Source organism: Diorhabda sublineata, chromosome X (assembly GCF_026230105.1).
Source record: "Diorhabda sublineata isolate icDioSubl1.1 chromosome X, icDioSubl1.1, whole genome shotgun sequence".
Classification (NCBI taxonomy): domain Eukaryota; kingdom Metazoa; phylum Arthropoda; class Insecta; order Coleoptera; family Chrysomelidae; genus Diorhabda; species Diorhabda sublineata.
The window spans coordinates 30850688-30874291 of NC_079485.1; positions in this window are offsets into that span (position 1 = coordinate 30850688).

Genomic DNA, 23604 nt, shown 5'->3' on the forward strand with positions numbered 1-23604 from the left:
GAATGTTGACCAAAAGCGTGCAAGAATAGAAGCATCGCGTTCGATCTGTGCTCAATTTGAAAACGATGTAGACTTCTTAAACCGAATTGTTACTATAGATGAGACTTGGGTACATTTCTACGATCCAGAAACAAAGCAACAATCGATGGAATGACGACACTCTGGTTCTCCAAGACCTAAGAAGTTTCGTGTCCAAAAATCTGCTGGAAAAATTCTTGCTTCAGTTTTTTGGGATTGCCATGGAGTAATCATGATTGATGTTTTGAATAAGGGAAGAACAATAACTGGAGATTACTATTCGACATTATTGACCACTATACGGGAAAAAATTAAAGAGAAAAGACGCGGAAAGCTATCCAGGACAACGCCCTGCACACAAATCTCATGCTGCCATGCAAAAAATTCGTAATTTCGGGTTTGAATTACTAGAACACCCTCTTATTCACCAGATTTGGTTCCGTCCGACCATCATCTCTTTCCTCAACTGAAAAAAAGTTTAAAAGGTCGTAAATTTTCTTTAAACGAGGAGGTAATAAAAGCTGTGGTCTTGTTTGCAGAGCAAAAAGAAACATTTTTTTTTTAAAAGGTCTAGAGACGTTGCAAGTTCGCTGTAATAAATGTATCCAATTAAGAGGAGAATATGTTGAGTAAAAAAATATTTTGACATTGAAATTTTGTTTGGTTCTATAGTAGGCTAAGAATTTTTCAATATATCCTCGTAGCCAATACTTGATATTTATTTTTAGTGCCGTGGTAATGATTTGTAACTTATTTTAACAAAGTTTCGGTATGTTGTCCATTATTTACTTAACAGTGGTACAGCCTACTATCAAACTGCTCCCCACGTTCACTATAAGCAGCAGTTATTCTTTTAAATATATATAATCATGATCCCATGAAAGAAATTTAGAGGCGCAACCTCTTCGCTGTGAGGGTGAGCGTACGTAATTATCTATGCAAAAGTTACATTGAAATTCCTATATACCTTCAAGTTTGCCTGCAGACACCCAGAACTCCAATTTATCGGGACTAATTTTTCTAAAGAAGTGCAAATCTGTGGAATCAGCTACCAAAACACGTCTCACTATAACCTACAGAAGTTCCAAATCAATTTCCTCAGGCATCTCCACCGATAGGCATCACTCAAACTGTCTGAGTGTAAAAGAGTTCACTCTCTTTTTACATTAAAAAAACACAGTTTCCAATACTTCATATTCTTTTCGTTTCTTTCCTTTTCATGTGTTATTTATTTCATTATCATATTAGTGTCGGGCTGAGAGAATATCATTGAAGTAAGTTAAATAACTCAACTTTGTACAAAGCTATTTAAAAAGCAAAAATAAATCAATAAATAAAGTGGTTTCAATAATCTGACTACTGTACTCAACGAATGTCAAACTATTAAGAACACAGTATACGCGTACAAGCAGTCTTAAATACTAAATCCTACTGTCTACAAAAGCTATAACCAATTATAGAAATAGATATTCATGATCATCAATATGATATAAAAGTAATTTGATACGTTTGTGGAACTTCAAATGTGTAAGGGACACATGGAATCACTTCACTATGAGGTTGGTTCCCATAAGGAGTGGTCAGTGTACAACTTGCATCAAGTAAAAAATCTTAACGTATACAATAATAACTAGAAATATACGGTAGACGAGGTAAATGAAATTTATAATCCTGATATAAAAATTATACTATCAGATATATTTTTAATCACCTTGTGAGAATAATAAACATTTATTGATCACATGATTAAGATAAGTTTAAAGTTGACTTTTGACAGCACGTGATAACCAATTTACGAGACTGAAAACTAACAATTTATTTGTTTAAATAACAAATATTTTGCTTACAAATTATCAATTATACGTTGACGTCGTAATTGATACAGAACGTCCCCATTATACGTTATTTAGTGTTACATAATAATTATTTAATGTGTAAGTTCAATTCCTATGCTAGATTCATATTCACATTATAAACTATTGAAATAGAAATGTATTCATGAAACACGAGCAGTAAACTAAATTTTATGAGCTACACCATTATTTTCATTAATAAAAAAGTAGTTTGCTGAAGTTATTTGTTGTCGTACACGATCTATTACTATTTGCTGAAGCTGCAACAGGTCTGAGTATAGTCCCAAAGCATTTATCATTTGACACGACTTCAAGGAGGTTTCTACACCGAATACCCGGGGAAGGGTGGTGTCGCGCAGATTGCTTATAGCCCGCGTGGTTGATGTTGGACAAAGGTGAGAAAAGGCCTGACTCTTGAGACAGGCGAAGAAATTGAACTAAAAACCACGCCTAGTTATTAACTGAAACCACTTAACTGAAACAACAAATTATTTTTTACTGATGGCTAATAACTAATAATTATAGTAGTTGACATTTGTTATCCTTGTCAAACATGGACCAAGCGTCCTGTACGCAATGTTCGAGTATTCGCTCGGGTGCCTGCTTTGTACACGTGTTCTGAGGTTTCATCATGTTTTCTACAAAACCTGCAGTAACCGGTGTCATTCATTTTTATTCTTTGAAGGTGTTTATTGAATTAAAATGAAAAACCCTTTGAGCATGTATAAGTTAGCGGTACAAAGACAGAAGTTATTGAATATGTTAGTTGATTGTAGATTGACAGTGCAAGAGATTAAGCACATCAATCAATTGTGAATGATCATTTCGTATTAGAAAGTTTTCCGCAAGTTTGTTGACACATTTGTTCACAATAGACTACAATGTGAGAGAAAAATGGACGAGGTTTTGAGTCTTTCAGTAACCGTGGACAAAAGGTGGACCCAACTCAACATTAGAGACCAAAAAGCATTCAAAATAGTCGGTTTATCTCCAAACAAATTCAAAATGGGTTTGTTATGTTCTTAAAAGGGTGAAATAATAAAAGATCAACTCTTTGGGTTGATTTAATGAAGATTTGACGGAATAAAGATCACATTTGGTATATAAAACGTTTCTTTAGCACCAGGAGTGTTGCAATAGCATTAATCTATAGATTGAGTTACAAATTTTTCCTATTTTGTCTTCTTCTACAGTATTAACCTCAAGTAACTATATCTTCTTTCCACACCAGGAGGTATAACTTGGCGAAAAAAAATCAATGATGAAATCTTAGGAAGTGTTTCTATATGTTTATTAGAAATAATAAAAATGTTGATCCAAAAATCTGTCATCAAAAATTTACTGTTTTATAGACCGGGGTATTGTGTTTTATGGGTTGATGCATGATTCTGGTTATTTGGATTATAAAAAATATGTGTGACGAAAACCTTTTATACTTTTCTTTGTTAAAATAAAATTTGACATAAGGCGATACCTAGAATGATAAACTAGACAAGAGGATTATCTTAAAGGATAGTGTTTACATCTACATACCATTATAAATACAGTATTACATTTACAATTCAATTTTTGTTACCGAAAAATCTGATTCATTTGCTTCATATCTCACAATAATGTTTATTTAAATTATATTTATATTATAATAATGATAATTGGGCTTGTTGTTAGTCCAGTCAAGTATCTCAAAAATTTCACACAAAAGTTGGGAGGAGTTGCCATCGTGTTTTTAGAGATTTTTTAACTCAAAAGTTGTCTACCAAAATCATTCCTCTAGTTTTCCCTTGAAATTCACAATTTTTGATAAATCAATTAAAGCCATATTACACATAATATGCACGATTGCGCCGCCTATGTACAACATTAAATCCACAATATAAGTAAAACCATTACTGCGTGACTAATACATTAACTGTTAATGATAATTTTAAGAATATGAACTAGAAAACCCGGTCCTTTATTTAATATGACTAAATGTCCTTGGACAGCATCTGTCTGCTTTTCAATTGTCCAAGTAGCACTGTCCGTCTACCTGCTCTTTTTTTTTAAAACGAGTTTGTTTTCCTATATTACTCCTCACCAACATTTTTATCGATTATTATTAACAGATTTAAATATGAATTCGTAAGTAGTAAGATCCAGAGGAATGGAAACTAATTAATGACTTACTAAAATCATACCACATATTATTTCCACCAGCACCAGAAAGCTCCTTAATACTGTTACGAACTCACCCACTGATTTAGACCGTGATGCTAGTCCTGTTCCAATATGTAATCGAAATTAAAGTTTGGCGGATACATTTGTATTTATTTATTGCTTCCATCATTTTGTTTTGAGACCTGTTCACATTATGTTGTGACCTGTTTTAGCAGAAGAGTCAGAACGCTATTTGATATCATAGTGATAGCGAAAAGTAAAACAAATGGTGTACCCAAGAAAATTATTCGATAAGTGGTATGTGTCTAGTTCATTCACTTTCTTCTTCATTATGAAAACGCTCCGTGCGCGGATCACTTTTGTTTCGCGAAATTTTCTTCACTGCCATCTTTCCAAAAAGAGGAGCTCCTTGTCACTGTGAAAGTACTCAAAGGCACATCCCTGGATTCATTGATCTGAACTGCTATCTCTGGGCTCGTATGTTATCGATCACGTTTACTGATCAATACATTACGTTTAGCTTCAGTGGTTGTGGTTTTTCGAGGCCGCTTTGAACGTTTTTTTACGTCTCACAGGGCTAACTGACACTAAAGTTCAATCATAAACACCGAAGAAATATTTCACAGTTAAAGAATGATATATCAGTAAGTTTTAACCTGGCACACTCATAGACAAAATTTAAACACGCTCTCGTATAAAGTAAACAAATAACGGACATTATTACTTTTGTAAGACATTGTTTCGCCCTTCGATCAAAAATATTAAAGAGAAATTTTTTAGTGTATTATTTTGGAATTTAATGGATTGATTATGGAGTGGGCCAAAACTTTTGACAGATATTGTATGTTGACATCCAATTTACTCACAAGATTTAGAACCAGGAGATTTTTGGCTTTTTGGCACAATTCCTGGGATTGATATGGCTACGACAAAGCATATGAAATTGCAACAAAAAGCAATACAGACTTGTAAGTTAGAATTTCTGGAACCGTTGGTGATATGTATACTGAACACACTGTTCACACTTCCACTAAACCAAAACTCTGAGGCGCGTTTCGATAACCAACTTATCGTCTTCAGAAACTTAAGGTATTGTCAGACAGTGTAATTGTGACTGTTAGTGTAGTGGTTGTGTAATCAGTGATATAAACGTGAATTAAATGTTTCTAGAAATTACTTTGCAGAAAGGCGATTAAAATGTTTTAATTTCCTATTTTGTTTTCAAAAGAATTCATCGTCGTATTTTGTAACTCACCTTGTTTATTATTATTCAAATTATCTGAATTTCACATTCAAATTGTCATTTCCTGTTCGTTCTGTATGAAATACAATTCATAAAACGATATATTTTCTTTGTTTGCAATATGGATTTTGTCTGGTGTCTCTTGGAAAAAGAATTTCCATCTGGAGTTGTAACGGATGAAAAGTCAACAGATATAAATTGAAACATTCGTTCCAGAGTTTCAGAAATCCTGAAATAGCAAATCGGATATAAAAGGGACACAATAATGAAAAATGGAAGTCGGAAAGCTAGGCATAAAATTTGATTTCCATTTGAATATCATTAGTCTGTATCATTGACATCAGAAAAATCTAAATTTATAAATAATTTTATGTCTACAAAATTTGTAGTTTACGGTTAAATTCTCTTGGTAAAATCCGGATGTACAAATTTTGCTTCTAAATTTTTCTTTGAAATGTGTTTATAACTTGATATAATAAAGCAAGTAGGTATAAACAATAGTTAGTTATGCAACAAGTGAGTAAAGTAGTATGTACTTTTTATCACGAGGAGGACGGTTTGACCGGCATTTCCTACGAGTGAAAAAATGTTACTGTACTCATGAGTTTCATACAAAATTTTATCTACGTCCGTAGACTTAAAAAAATTTGACAAAACTTTTATCAATTTTTATTTTGTAATAATAATATTAAAAGTACAACTGTGAGCATTATTAATATGAAGTGGAGAAGAAGTTACATTACTACTACTACCGTTACGTTGCTGGCACTCTTCTAAACGGGAACGAAGATTGGCGATAACACGTCGACACAAAGCTCTTGATATTGCTGCCATTTCTGACCTGATGTTTTCCTTCAATTGGGTTAGGTTCGTTGGATTATTTTGATAAACCTTACTTTTAAGGTATCCCCATACAAAATAGTCAAACGGGCTAAGGTCGGGGCTTCTGGGAGGCCAGTTGATGTTACCCCTTCGCGAAATGACTTTATTAGGGAATAATTCATTCACAACTTCCATCGAGTCATTCGAGGTATGGCAAGTGGCCCCATCTTGCTGGAACCACGTTCTTAAATTGAAACCTGTAACTCTGGGACCAAAAAATTTCGCAACATATCGCATTAACGGTCACTATTTATATCTATTGCTCGGCCTCGTTGATCTTCATGAAAATAAGGACCAATAAAATTCCTTTAGCAGACATAGCGGCCCAAACAACGACCTTTGGGCTGTGCAGGGGTCATTCATGCTTTCGTCTCGGATTCTCGACTGCCCAGTATCGTCAATTCTGCTTATTAACATGACCATTCAGGTGAAAATTTGCTTCGTCGCTGAACAGTATGTTTTCAAAGTTGTTAAATCGCTGCATCATTTCGTTCGCAAAATTCAATCGATTAGCATAGTCCGTATCCTTCAATTCTTGAACCAATTGAATTTTATAGGCTTTTAAATGCAAATCTTCCTTTAAAATCAAATGTAAGTACGATTTTTTGATGTTTAACGCTTGGCTTCGCTTTCGTATGGATAAAGATGGATTTCGACGAACATTTGTGGGTCGTTGGCTTTTATATTTTTTATAAATGTTTACCAAATTTAATCTATTGTCAGATGTTTCACAAATAACAGTAAATCGACGTTGAACATGAGTTTTTGTATCAGGTACTGTGATAATTAAAAAATTTCCTGTATTATTAATAAAGTTACACTTCATTTTATATAATTCCTCCCTCCGCAGAGCTCCTGCGATTCCGAATATTAAAGCAACCTGAGAGATATTACAAATAATATCTGAGCTTAAATTAAAATTTTTTGCTGTCATACTTTATGCATTAGATAATGATAATCTGGAGCTTGCAGAAATAGAAACTTATTTATCTTTTCACGGGCAAATATTTTAGATTTCTTAGGTCTATAGTCAACTGATTTATTTTTCAAATATGCAATGAGTTACGAGTATTTTCTGATGTCTACGTCTTTATTTATCATTAGGGTGCCTTTCAGTTTTGATTAAGTCGACCAAAGTGTTGAAGACCACATTATGGATTTAGTTTCATAGTAAGCTAGTAACACTCTTCCTGGAAGCTGTTTATGCCTTTTTTAATACGCCACTTCATAAAAGAATTAAATTCCTTTAAATACTGTTCCATGGATTTCTCAGAGAGAAGATTCATAGTCGTTGAAGTTGCAGATTCAACAACATCTTCTGGTGTGCAGTTTTAACTTTTTTCACTATTACTCTCAATCACAGCGCACTGTTTTGATAAAATAATTTTATAACTTTGTTAAAAAATGACACGTTATGGCACTGTTTTTAACGCAAAAGCGTTAAAAAATGAACCGCTACGGTACTTCACGCTTTTTGACCGATTCAGAAATTACATTCTTTATGAATGCAAATGAATAAAAAAAAACGTGAATATTGTAACGGACGTAGAAAAAAAATATTATTAAGTTGAGTAATAATTTAAACAAATTTATGTTATCTACAAAGTTTAATTGTTAAATAGCAAATTATGTCATCATCACGTGTGGTCTTAATGGAATGAGTGGTAAATGAATGGCATTTACTTAAGCACCCATTATCATAAGTACCACACAATAATGAGTATTTAGTTTTTCCTATTCGGAAGTAGAAAAAGCGAAATGTGTATCTATGGAGCTTCAATTTTCAAAGCAGAATCTTACGAGAAAGAAAGGTTGTCTGTGAATAGGATGGGAACATTATTCATGTGGGGACTGGAGTTGTTAGGAAGTTGTGTGGTGTAAACTGAAATAAAATGAAAAGAGCAAAAGAAATAAGAAGAAAAGAAAAGCCAAGGAAATGCTTTTCATAGATGTTTGAGTAAACTAAAAACCGGATAGGCGAGTACATTTGCAGCTGTATTATTCCCTATCGTCGGCCATCTGGGTGGTACACCAGGTTACAGGAAAATCGCATAAAACCTGCAACACCAATTAGAAGAGGAATTGTCGAAGAATGCAAGGCCACTAGTAGACGAAGGAAAGGATAGGGAAGTATCCTCATAGTTGAGAGAAAGTGCCGTTTGTTTTTCCGATGGTGCGATCGGGTCTGTAGGTGATTCAGACGTTTCAGAATTGATGCTACGTCAATATCGATATAAACGATGTTGCTGAGGCTAAGTTGGTACTTGTACTGGCAGTACCTGACTGCTCGCAAGACAAGAGTCTTTTTAGGAGATGGTTGCGTAAGTTGCAGTAGACATAAGAAGATGGGTGCATCGGAATTTTCCTCCTAATGCTTTGATGAGACAGATTAGTCTCCGTACTCTGACCAGAGTATCGTTAAGATCTGTCCAACTGATAGAAGCTTCAACTGAAAATTATGGTAGAATTATGGTAGAACCCTTACGCTCCGGGTATCAGGATGCTTGAAGACGTTGGTCTGGGTTTTTCGAGAAAATTGATTCGGAAGGTTTTAATATCGCACGTTGAGGGAGTGTGTTAGTGCGATATCGTCGGCACCTGTTCCAAGAGGTGAGGAGATCTTAAGCCATAGCTGACCTTGACACTAATTAGGCGGTCAGTGAGGTATGAGGTGAGGTAGTATCATCGGATATGGTAGTCGGAAATCAGAAGGTTCGTAACGAGTCTGGCGTGACAGACTTGATCTAAAGCCTTTTGCACATCAATGAAAATGGCTTCGGCGCAGTGTTTTCGATTGATTGTTTAAGTTATAATAGTTTGAAGATTAGTGATGGCGTTGTGACTACAGTGTTCAGATCTGAATATATAATATTCCCAGTATAAGAATTACGAAATATAAAAAATTTTATCGCCATTAGTAAAAAAGTAATTTTGTCCCCAATTATACAGAGTGTGTCGAACCATTCTAGTAAATGAGTTATTTGGCAGGGAGACTCAAATTAATGTTTTGATTCAACTATGTAAGTGGTTTCTTGTGTTGAAATTTATTTTCTCGAGAATTTCATTCGAGAAATAAACTTTCAACCTCAAGTTGCAATAAATTCATGACTCCCTTAGTAACTGTCCTATTCGTTTTTGTCTTTAATGGGGATGCGGTCACTACAAACTATTTGAACTACAGTTGAGGTATTTAGTTTCAGAACTTTATCGTAAGGAAATGATAAATAACTTCTGTTGTAAATTTACATTAACTTTGTCGAAGTTATTGATAATCAATGTTTTAACTCTATCCACAACCGGCGTTACAGACAATTCATAAAATTATAGAATAAAAAGAAGAGGTTCCACGATGATTTGTGAAATTGTTTTGAAATAATACAGTCCCCGAGATGCCACCCTCTCTATACACCCCCCATAATAAAAGAACTTGTTTATATTTATATATCTGTTGCATAAAAGGTTTTTCTAAAACTTGAGGCCATCTTAAGCGAATTGATACTACCCTGTATGCACAGTTACATCAAAACAAATTAGTTTTTACATAGGTTATTTCTAATTGAATTACGCAGATGACTTGTATTCTTTGAAAAAACCTTTCCTAACTAAAAATTGAAATATAAGCAAGGGGCCTTACCTTATAACATCGTATTTGGTTTGTTTGTTTTTTATTTATTCAATACATTTAATATGATACATAAAAATCGGGATTTCTACTCCCAGTAATTAATAGTCGAAGTATCTTTGCCCGTATTAGGGAAAACCAAGATTATATTCAAATCAAGAGTGTCTCTCTACCTCAAGAAAATAGTGTTAAACCAGTGTGTAGTACAAGGTTTGGCAAAAGATGCGAAACAGACAAAAAAAGAGAACGTAAAAGGGTAGTTTTGATAAGACACAAGATCAAGGTCGGACGTTATCCACAGAATTAAAGTAGATAGGTAGATAGCAATGGAAAGAAGAAGAAACATAAAGATACTTAAAAAAACTTAAGCTGAGACCACAATATACAGCTTTGTGCTCAAATGGTGGATGAATATATAAATATTAAGGGAGGCTACTACGTAGAAAATGATGATGATAATAAGACTCGAGAAAGTTTCTTATACAATTGGTAATTATTTAAATCCATTGTTTTAAACTAGAAGAATTAAAGCAAAAATATAGTACAACACAAAAAACCATCAAGCCTTTCAAAATTTATAGAGTAGAGAATATACATCAATATCTGGTGAAAGTACCAATTATGTCATGAGATCATTTTGGTGTATCTGTATACCGATGATTATTTAAAACATTTAACTGTAAACTATTCCACCAAAAAACATTTTGTTGTATGATTAGTATCGTTAAAGTCATTTTTAAATTAAAGAATTAAAAAAAAATAACAATTTTAGTAAACAAGTTCGTGTTAATACAGGAAAAGGTACTTCATGTATTGAGGGGCTCAATTAACTTCGTCAGGCTAGGATAATGAATCGGTTTTACGATTTTTACCCTAGAGAATCAAAATAAAAGGCATTATTCATCTACATAGGTTCAAACTGTAACTTGAGGTGAATATAGAATATTCTTAAATAAGATTAGAGGAACTAGTGAATAAACCCCGTAACCAGTCAGATAGCAACAATTTTCCTTTGACTTGGGGCTATGCGACTTATTTCTTATGGCTTTAAAAAGCTTGAATGTAGCCTTTGTGAATGCTGACGTTAAACCAGCTTCCGTTCCAGCATCATACATTAAACGATGTTCATATTAACCAGATATATAGTGGAGGTTCATTGCACAGCCCCATAACTCGGTTCGAACCTTTCGTCATAAGTGTCTTCGTGTTTTTTACTTGCTGACAGGAAAAAATCTGACTTCCTCTTCTTCTTCACTAGTTACCCCACGTGGTCCATGACCTGCAGTCTTTCCCAGGTATTTGGCCTCAGTAGTTTTCAAAATTATTTTTTTTATTTTTGAAGAAAACTATCTCCATGTGTCACATCATCTTGTCACTTCCATGACCGTTTTGATTTACTATAACATTATAGGATTTTTAATAAGTGATACTATTAATACCAAAATTAGAAATATCGTATTTTTGTGCTAACACCATTAAATTAGTATTTTTTACATATTCATTTATTACTTTTCGATCTTTTGCATGGTCTCATAATCCATTATTATAATTTTTATTTGTTTATTACATAATTTCAAATCAAATACTGTTATAGAAATCATTAAATGTAACGGGATTGCTTTTTATATTCATTTCGAGACACCAGACTCCACTGAAATCTTTTTCTTTCTGTATATGTGAGAAGTTTCATAATGCCAACAGATAGACAAGCTTTTTATATATTTTTTTTTGTATCGATCTTAACAAGTCTCCAACACGACGCATTGTTAAAAGTATAAACCCAGCTAGTAGTGGTGTCCATTTTACAAAAAACATTATATAAAAGATGAAAATTTAATCAATTGTTATTGAATTTATTATTAATTATTATTATAATTTAAGAACAGGATCTAGGATCCAGAATTACTATCATCCTGGTTAATTTCGACGAATATTGAACCACAACCTAACGTCAATCGACATTTTTGTCTCTAATTGCTCGTAATTGTAAGAAGAAAAGTATAATCGACTGACAAGTTTCTCTTGTATCTTGTTCTCGTCAGAGCAGTTCAACGAGAAACGCCGTTTGCGAATTATAAAAATGTGAAACAACAAAAGAAAACATGAGATTTCATTCTATTATAGTCAACGGAAATTTTATTTCTCATTATCGCACACTACGGCTATTAACCTAACCTAACCTGAGTTATAGTTTGCAATCGGAAATAAAGATGGTGCTAGAAGGTGTTTAAATATCAGTGCTAAATGATACACAATAGAAACTCTATCGAACGGGTTATACTACTCTGATGAGATGCAGTAACAAGTGAATAGGTCTACGGACTCTTTGAAATTGTCATTAGGGATGTTGGTATCGATTAAACAGTCGATGAACATCAGTTCTTTTTAAAAATGTGAAACAGACGTCAAGAACTTTTATCTTAACACAAGTAATCTGGTTCTTAGAAAGATTATGTTTAAGAATTTATTTGTTCACTAAATAATATATGAGATGATAGCTTGAATTATATAGGGTCATGAAACATTCTATAAGCTTTATGAGACCTTCGTAATACCATTCTTTGGGATTAGATGTCGAAAATTGTAGCACTTTCATTGGATTAAAATTTTTTCTCACACGAAAATTTCATAATGGTTCTGAATAAATAGTAATGTGACGGTACCAGATCCAGAATAAATGGTGGATGTGGTAGGGGTTCAATACCATGAAGTTCTTCAATCTTATTTTACATAACTTAAGCAATATGCAGATTAATAAATAAGATATAAGCTGTTTATTTAACTTTATTTGTGGAGTATATAATTTTATTATGGTTTAGTTAAATATATCGAGGGTTTAGAAGTGAAAGTACTCAAGTCAATTTTGACAATTTTTTGGAAAACATAAAAACAGAGTTTAAAACTTGATTATAAATTCAACGAATTTTTTGAGAATAATGGAAGCTACTCCATATCCAAACTATATTTTGCTTATTAAGAAAATTCGGTTGTTCAGGTTTTTTTGATTATTTCACAGAGTAGTTATTAACCTGTGTTGCACGACTTGATAACTTTCTTCCAATAACAGTACCCAAACAATAAAAATAGGTAAGAACAAGTCATCAATGTGTCGAAATTGTTTATTAAATACACAACAGTACGAACAATTAATGAATTTTCACCGTTCTAACTAGTATAAGGCAAACCAGACATTTTTGTCTTTTTACTTTCGTTTATTTTCCACTTTTGGTTAGGTTAGGTTAGATTAGGTTAGGTTAGGTTACCTTTTGGGGGGTAAGATTTTTCCCAATGAGTAATTTGCTTTGCTCCACTATGGACGATGTTTTCAATGGAGTGTCCGTAAAAGTACCTTTTGAATTTTCAATATTTTCAAGGAGAGTCAGATCTATATTGATATTATTATGAGCTATTATAAGTTTTTCTTCTAGAGGTAAATTTGCAACATTAATTTCATTCACTGGCTACATAGAAAATTCATTTTCTTCAAAAATGAAACTTTGAAAGGTATCAATAATAGAAGAATGAAGCAAGTAGGAGTGTGATACGTTTTAGACTATTTCATTACGCCCTTCATCGCTCAGCTCACTAGAGCTGGCGATAAATTCGGAATCAGCATCAAAATCCGGGACAAGCCCTAGACTTAAGAGACTTAAAATGTGTACAATATTTTAATTGTTCGTTTTTCTTTGCCAGCTCACACATAAGTCTAGACCGTCTTACTTTAATCAATTTTGAAATTAGTTTAATCACTTTTGATTCACAAAATCAATACTTGAAACAGTTCAACAGATTGTTGTAAACAAAACACAATATAATCTTCTATTACTAGCTACAGCTGCTTCGTAACCTACACAAGCATGGCGGTAAAAATACCCATAAGCGCTTGGGTACTTTTTCCATCAAAACGAGTGCCGATTTAACATGATGTCAAAGAGGTAAAATCGCCCAAGATCCAGTGGGCGTGTTTATTTCTATAAGTTGATGCCTTTATTGATTTGGATAAAGTGTCAGTGGATTATTATTTCCTTTTAAAGAAAATATTCCATTTGGGTGATTTTACCACTACTAGAGAAAAATAAGCTTTGCATTTGGGTTAAATATCTCACTTTCAGAAATATGGATTTAGGTATTTTTATGGTTATTTTTTATTCTATGTTTCTATGTTTAATTGCAGCAAGACAGATAAATAAGTGGTTTATGAAAAACGTTTGGGGACCTCTGTATTAAACTAAACTGGAATTTTGGAAGGTCGTCAGACAGAAAGCCCAGGCACCATTTTTTATAAAGAATAAAGGCCTGTTTTGACAAAATATACCTGAACACTGTTTTCGGTAAAATCGAAAGCTAAGAAATGTAATATGAGAGTGAATAATGATTTGATTTTTAAATATCTTTCTACAACTATTTTTAGTTATCATTAGAAGTTTTTTTGAAAATAAATATAAATTCTTGATATTGTAATATTTCTTTTATTTAAACACATGAATAAACCTTGTTAAATTCTGGTTACACAATAATAGAGAGTTGTATAAAACTGCCTCTAGTATTCTATATTATTTTCCGCATTCTCAACCCCTATTGTGAGTAGCCCTTCGACGTATTGGTTTTGATTGCTTTTATTGAATTTACAGATCCACTGTATTTCCTTTGTTATGTTCCTTAATTATATAATTTATTGAGGTTAACAAGACAATATCTAACAAGAGGATATTTCAAATGTTTTGATTTTGCCGTCAGGAAAATAAAGAAAATGGTTGAAATTGAATTAACTCGAGTTGTAGACTAGAATAGAGCCAAAATGTGCTACACGGCTTAAAAACGAGTCTTGATATTAGAAATAAGTCATATTATAATGAAAATTAAGACATGTTTTTAGCTATTCTGCTTTTCTACTCTCACTAAAAAGGATGACTTTTGTTTTTACTCAAGTTAATTAGCGATGAACAATAAGGTACCATAGAAATTTACATTTGTTTCAATTCAAATCTAAACACTTTAACCAATGTATACTTCACTCTTCAAGTGCCCTTCTTAGTATCAAAATCGATCAGCATCAAAACAAGGGAAGGTTAGGTTAGGTTAGGTGTGAAATTAAACTGTTGGAGAAGCGTAGTTCGTTCAAGATGTGTTCGCTCCAAAACCGTATGGACGATTAATTCGGTTAAACCTCGGATGGAAAGCGTCACTCCTTGGGGTTGTGTGAATAAGAAATAGAAGAGGTAGATATGAGAGAATGCAGAGGATATATCAGTTTTTCCTATAACGTGCTACGAGGTATATTGAACTGGATTTATATTAATTGCATTCAATTAGGAAAGTTTGAAGGTTATAAGAGAAGAGCAATTTGGAATTCTCTAGGTCAGACGGCGGTCAGTCGGGTGGCGAAGAAATATTGTTCTATTGAGCTAGTTGTCGGGGCAATCGTCGTAGGATGAAAAATAAACCTATATATGCGGCAGGAGTGCACATGTCCTTCAACGATACCAGTTTTCGAGATTCCATACCATACTGTAAGTTTTAAACTTTGCAGTGGTTCGTAATTCAACTATTGTGGGTTTTTATGCTCGATCACAGATATATGCAAATGGAAGCTCATTAAAACAACGACGACATCATGCTTTCTCTTACAATTATCTGTTTATGACACAAAATGGCGGTTATTGACAGTCCTCCACGTTTATAATATGCTACGCAATCCTACACGTTGTTTTTTGTCACTCTGTATTTTTTCACATAAATTGTGAACTTAGATCACAATTTATTTAGTTTTTAATGTATCACACTGTATATATATATATATATATATATATATATATATATATATATATGTATATATATATATATCCATTCTGATTCACAAATGATTTCATTTTATTGATTTTAATAAACGACATATTAATCTTGCTTTAATTTATGACAAATGTGGTGACTATTTATTATATCTGATGAAACAGGATACGATTTTAGGGGAGAAACCTTTACGTTCGTGTAATAAAATCAGGGAGAAACAGAATACGGCTATTCTAACCCTTAGGGGGTAGGAATTACATAATAAATTATATATTAGGGTAGGAAGCTTTTTTTCGATTTATCAAATACTTACGTAAATATAAAAATTATTTTGGTGTGAGTTGGTTAATAGCTAAAAGCAGAAACGTCTTTGATCATAATAATATCTGATATAATATGTCATTAGTAATTGTATTAAATTCTGTGGAGCTTTCGAATTGGTTCTCAGCGGACATGATATTCAAGCTGAATTAGATGCAATTCTAAGAAGTGAGTTTTTTTAAAATTATCTAATTTAACCTAACCTAACCTAGCCTTGCTTAACCTAACCTAACCTGAACCTAATCTAACCTAACCTTATCGAGAGAAATCATCAATATTGATAAATTAGCTTTGTCAAAAATTTCAAAATACATTGAAATACATTCATTTTTACATCCCTTGTTGAAGAGACACAAAAGATAATGGAAAATATCAGAAATATCAGAAAATTGAAGGTGACGTTGGCACTTTTAATTGTATATATATATATATATATATATATATATATATATATATATATATATATATATATATATATATATATATATGTATAAGTACAATTAGCAATAAAATGAAGAGAATGGTACGAGTAATTAATAAAATTAATTGTGCTAGTTGGGTGTGTATTGACGGTAACAACATTTAATCAAATACTGGTAAATGGATATATTCAATGTATATTGTCCTCGAACCATAGTTTAACGAGAATTTCTTCAACATTAACGAGTGGATAAGCATCTAACGAGTTAGCGATTTAGCGATTGATTATCGCGTGAAGATGCGTGATACACAAGCTTCTGACGATCATCCTTCAGGCTAGGGCAATAAAGGTCATAAGGCGATTTGTTAAAGTCCTCATGCGTTAGGTAATTCCAAGACTTTGGCATACATAGGCAACTGGACGATTGGAAAATCGGATAAGGAGATATAACGTAGCGATCCGAAAAAACACATCGGAAAGAACTCCACAACTATGTAGTGTTAAATTGATAAGAAGAAAAAAATATATCTCTTCGAATTTTCATTAAAGAAAATAGAAGTAAAGTATAGCATACACTTTAATAAAGACGTACCAAAGTAATAAATTTTAAGTGTTGTCTGATTGAAAATTGCCGCTTCCACCTACTTATATCATTATCAAAATATTTTGAGCTGACTCTATTTGCATGGATCTTTAATTAAACAGAAGACCCCACTGCAAAGTTTTCAACTCACGTTGTGCTATGAACTAATGAAAACTGGTATAGCTGGGCTCGGGATCGAGATAGGAAAAATTTTTTTCAACAGAACACTTTCCCACTATTGTGTTGTTCCTCATCGATTTTCATAAGAAAGGTATTTAAAGAGTGTGAATCCAAAAAAACAGTTTACTTAATTGTAATTTACGAGACGTCCTACTGATATTTGCACTGATAGATTGGTTTTTATATTCAAATTTCCTAATTAATTTCCAATACAGTGTGAGTTTAATAGAGCAAATATGTTTTTTATAGCCTTATTGATCGTAAACTTGTGTAAACACACACTTTATACATTTTTTTAATTGAAAATTTCTAATATCAAGATTTGTTTTATTTGTTTTTAAACCCTTTAGCATATTTTGGATCTATTGTAGTTATAAAGCAAAGTCCGCAAATCCAGTTAATTAAAATTCAACCATTTTCTTTATTTTCCTGATGGGAAAATCAAAACATTTTAAATATCCTCTCGTTAGATATTGGGCGGGGTGCGAGTAGCGCACGTGGATCGAGCGTACAGGTACATTTAGAAAACATTTCGTGCATCTAGTGCGCACTATTTGTGTCGAATCCAAAGGATAGTTCGACGAGGGCACAAGAAAATTTGATCTGCCGAAGTGAGTGTCCTAGAGAACGAATTTTGAATAATTATTATCATTAAAACAAAACGTAAAACCATCAGCAACAAACAGGATTTTCCAAAATGAACAAATTATATAAAATATTGGACTAAAATTTATGGAAAAAATTATGTTTTCTAAAAATTAGTGAATTTGGTATTAAGTTCAAAATAATTAAAAAATTGCGTATTTTAGGTTAGGTTAGGTTAGATTAGGTTAGGAGACTATGATTGTAATCGCATCGAAGAGAAAGTATTATCTCTTTGTTACTCTGTTCTTAACTCTTTTATAATTTTTCTTCTTTTATTTATGGTAATGAACATTTCAAGCTAAATACAGCGGTTGAAGATACCGTCTTTATACCTGCAAATGTGCGCTCGAACCATCGTGCGCTCGACACACCTGCGCTCGATGCACGCATTCAGATATTGTATTGTTAACCTCAAAAAATTTTATAATTATGGAGCATAGTAAAGAAAATACAGTGAATTTGTACATACGATAGTAGCAATCAAATTTTTAATTAGAAAAGACCTAAAATCAAGACGATTTAATGGCAAAAACATATGAAAGAGTCTATTAAATTAAAGAAATAAATGAAAATTTAACAAAAACCAGAGAAATGCTACAAATTTTCTTGGAATAATTGCAAGCCACTTGAAATTTTTTACCAGAAACCGCCACTGTGTAATACTGTTCCATATTGTTGACGATAAAGTGGAATTATTTTAGGCGTTTCTTACAACGATGGGAAATAATTTCTGTTGTCTTTTCTGTATACTGTTCGCATATTTTCGTTCGTTAAACATGGGAAACTATTAAAACTGAAACAATGAATTAATGTGAAAGTCGGTAATGCTAATTTTTTTATGTTTTCATAAATAACAACAATTTATACTCACAGAAGACCGACAAGGACAAAGAAAACGTTTTACACAAAATAACAATCAACCATATATTTGTTTTATATGGAATGTAATTTATTCTGGAAAACAGATAGTCATGAATATTATAATACATGTAATTCTTTTCAGTTTTCTCTTATTTATCTATCTAATTATATAAATACAAAAATCTCATAGTCTATTTTGTATTTATTGTGAAATTGGAAACGAAATTTTCAATTTTAAAATTTGTGTCTGTGATACCAAAACTTCGAGGAGTCCAAATAAACTCAGATCAATTTTTAGGCTTTGAAATTGTTGACATTATGTTTCAAAAATTATAGTTGTTTCTTTAACAAATTAAAATAATGCAAAAGTTGTGTCTTTAGTTATTTGGAATGTTTTCCTAATTTGAGTCCTTTTTTTCTAATGGGAAAACTTATTTTTTTGGTTGGACCTCGTAATGTAAAGTTTCCATGATAGCCTTACTAATTATGTCGAAAGAGATATTTTTGTAGAAACAAAAGACCCTATTCATGGAATTAAACCTAAAATCAAGAAAATTTATTGAATAAACTAAGGTCTAGGAAGTGAAAAATTGAGGGAATATATATTATATGCCAACTGTACTAAGATAAATGTGAAAAATACATTCCAAGAGACGAGACAAGAAAGTAATGGACGGTATGATAAATGAAGCATATCTCCCAAAAGTCAGTAGTAGAACGATTAATAGAAGACACTAACTGTAATGGTTCAAACGTGTTAGAATAATAATACACGAAAAATAACCCGTTATCATATACAGAGACGTTCTGAATTCATAGATAAAAACATCGTTATAAATTATGAAGGGTTCATCCATAAAAATATTTAGTCGTTGAATTTTTCTCTAACGGGATCGCATTATGTATAGTCCCAACGCCCTTGTCTGTGTCAGCTCATTTCGAGTATGATAAAATTCGATAGTATCAGCGCAAATGTTTGCTGGTTTAGGCAAAAATTATAGTTAAAATACGATACGTTGAGGCTGATAATACAAAATTGTACAGTCGTAGGTTTTCCCGGACTGCTATGTATTTGCCTGCACAATTTGTTTTCAGAGATGCATTAACATCCAAACAAAAGCTCTGCAGAGGAAAACAAGCATTCAAGAAGCATCTCTTTCTACCACTCGTGGGTTTAAACAGTTTCAGTTGCAGCGAATGAATAGAAACAAACAGTGAACTTATACAATTAGTTAATATGAAAAGTGTATTTCTTAATTTGTATTCTCTACAATGTATGAAGATTTCTCTAATGCAAGGTGACGAAAATGAAAAGAGCATCGTAAAAAGAAACAGTTAAGGAGCGTGAAGTACATTTACTTTCTCAACAAACGAGAAATCGCAGAGCAATGACAAGACGAATTGAAAAATCAATAATTGAGACACAATCGAATGATAAAAACAGCCACCCTTGAGACTATCACTCCAAGAGAAGCGCAAACGAGCAATATTGCAATCTGAAAAACTACTACGTAGTTCCATCTAGTAGGGAATTTTTAAGTACATTTTTAAAACATTTTAAACATTTTTAAACATAATCAAGCTCTGAAGGAATCGTTTTTTTTTTTTTAAATGGGATTAGCCAAACAAACAATTAACGATATCTGTCGACGTGCTGAAACAGGTATTTAGATTGTAAGAAAGGCTAGAAAGTAGATTCAGAAATGTATTTCAAAAGACACAAAAAGTTTAACTGGAAAGTAATGATATGATTGATGATAACATCTCGTGGTCGTTTTTCAGCAAACATTTGTCCTTCTAAAAATTCTGTAAATATATAAAACATATAGTGATAGATCTAGATTAATGCAGTTCATTAAGAAAATGCATCCTGCAGGAAATTTTGTGTTTTCGCCAGATACGGCAACTGTTTATTATACAAAGGACATTGTGGGAGCTGGTGCTGAGTTGAATATTCCGTTCATTGAGAACTCTAGGAATCTTGATCTTAATTGGGGCCAATTGAACGTTTTTAGCAAAATTTGAAAAGCAACTACACATGAAGAAAATTTTGAGCAAACCTTGATCCATAATTAAGTTTAAAAACAAAAATTAGAAAAGCGAGACGATTGGATGTTGATTCGGCCACATAAAATGTGTGTAATTATAGATTTATTTTATTTCATAGAGTAATGTGCAAATAACAGTTTATATGGATTTTTTGTCCCCACAACCTTATGTTGTTCATAAACAACTACATATTGTAGCTACAATATATTATCAAAAAAACTGTGTACCTCTTATCTTTTAGAGTTTATCCCTCCTATTCCAACTACCTCACAATGTCAAATCAAGTCTTTAAGTGAAGAAGGATATTCCAACTGGTTATATAAAAGAGAAACTTCTAATAAAACTGAATCGCTTTGTATATACCGCGATTTGGCTGAAGAAGAGCTACAAATCAGAAACAAGTTCGCTTTCCTTGAGGATAACATTTAACCTTTTGCCGTTTAATACAAAAATAGAAGCAAGAATGCACAAAGAAATGTATTTATTTTTTAAAAACGTAATCAATATTTGATAACATAGTGTAAGTAATTTATATTGACTTTGCCATAGGCGGAGGGGAAATCACTAAAAATTAGAAAAACGAGGGTATCAAAAATTAAACATGTAGAAATATAATCAAATTCGAAGTATATTTGAAAATTTAAAACAGTTCAAGAGGAATTAACAGAAAAACATTGATGTAGTAGAAAGAATTAAAACAAAGCAAAATATTTGCCCAATTTTTGCCCACCCTATAGTTTGTGTGATAACCAACAAATATAAACAATATAATCGATTTCGATTTTTATATTTTGACGAATATACATAGATAAGAATATAGTAATAATAAAATTACAGTCTGCAATTATTACAAATTCTAGTATTTTATTCATCGATGTAACCTCCTTTTGCTTTAATTCGACAATTTCGACATTTTTGGCATTCCCTGTAACGAAGTTTGGGTCCACTTCCGGTATAACCGGGAGTTTCAGAAAACTGAAATTATTTTAACTGAAACGAGAATTTTGGAAAACCGACGCAAGCAAATTTTCAGAACACTAGTCACAGTACTTTCCCATATACAGCTCGTCGTGAAAGACCCTGTATTTATGTATTATTTTCACCTCCAAACACCATCAACACCAAAGTCTATCAATATATTTTTGAATTTTTCGTGTTTTATTCTGTCGAAGGTCTTTTTATAATCATGAGGCATACGAAAACATCCTTACTTTGTTGCGATACTTAAATAAAATGCAATTATCACCTCATTTGACTTTCCAATCAACAATGTCAAGAATTTAAGGTACAGGTATTCTTATGTCATGCGTTTAGGTTATATCGTTAGTTTCCAGTGTGTTACGCCACAGTAAGCTGGAGGGGTCATAGACCAGCGTGACCTTTCAGACCTAGGTGCAAAACAGTTTTAAATTATAAAAGTTAAACGATATCCCAACACTAAACATTAATGGGCAATAAAATAAAAGGCAATGCCTCGCAATATTTGCAGATATTACCGGATATCTACCGACCTTACCCTACTAAACTAGGTAACATTCACGAAACTCTAGAAACAGTTAGGTACGAGTACGTGCGTTCAACTTGCCGTGACGCCAAGCGTCCAAGTCCATTTTACACACCATCATTTTTAACCACAATAGTGGGGACAATGGAAACCGTAGAATCACTTTTTGGAAGTCACGTCCACGATGAATATAAGAAATAATGTCATATAGAGCATAATTTGTTATTGTGAGATGTTATCCAGTTAATCTGTTTATTTTGGATTGTTTAAAACTTTAGGCCGGTTCCTCTCACCAAATAAATAAATCTGTCAGAATGAAATTACTAATAAAATAATAAATCTCTTTAATTTCTTATACCTTTTGATATGTTTATGTTTCTAAATCTTCTTGATTTTAAGTATTTTCTGTTTTAAAAATAGTTTATTAGTAGTTTTTGTAAGATTGATAAAAAATTGACGTTTCGACTTTTCTTTTAAGTATTTATCAAAATATGATATTGACACTGATAATTTGCATATATATATTGATCAATAGAATAGACAGATCTTTCATTACCAATCTATAAAAGTATAAAAATTCCTAACGAATAGTTTAGCTAAATAACATATTCAAGAAAAGGATAATCGGATACTACAATCAATTAAAAAACAAAACAGAAATGAAACATCAAAACAAAACGATTTTCCTTATCATATGTGCAAGGACTATCCCAAAAATTATCGAATTATTTCATTAAATTAAAGTCTAAAACAAAAGATGTAATATTATAATACAAGTGACTTGTACTAATTGTGATGCTTTGTGACGCTGTCTACATAGGGCAGACATCTCAGTGTTTAGAAAATAGATCAAAAGGTTAACAATACGATAAAAAAAAGAAAACTGCATTAACGAATCATGAAATATCAAAAAAAGCAAATTCAATTATAAAGATTCGAAAATTTTTCAAACGGAATCTAATACGCGAAAAAGGGAATTTTTAGAAATGGTTCAAATTTATAAGAGCGAAAAAGCTAAAAATTATAAAAAAGGACCTAAATAATTTAAGTCAAATTTATAGCTCTATTTTGTGAATTCTACAAATAATTTAATATTTGAGATGTAAGGACTAAGGAAAAATTAATTTCTGGTTTGATTTTATTCTTATTTTGATATTCATGATAATGAAGGTGAAATATAGATCAATATAAATAAGCAAATTGTCAGTGTCAATATCATATTTTGATAAGACTTAAAGAAAATTGAAACGTCAATTTTATCAATCTTTCAAAAATTTATTAAAAAAAACTAATTTGGCAACAGAAGATAACTAAAATCAAGATGTAGAAACATAAAAATAAAATAATATTTATCCGTGCGAAATACTTTATCTTTCTAATACTGTAAATTTCTGCATCTGCTGTAATATTGTTAAAACCATTGTATGCATTTGTAGATTTAGAACCCTCACAAAACATATAATGATAGGTGGATA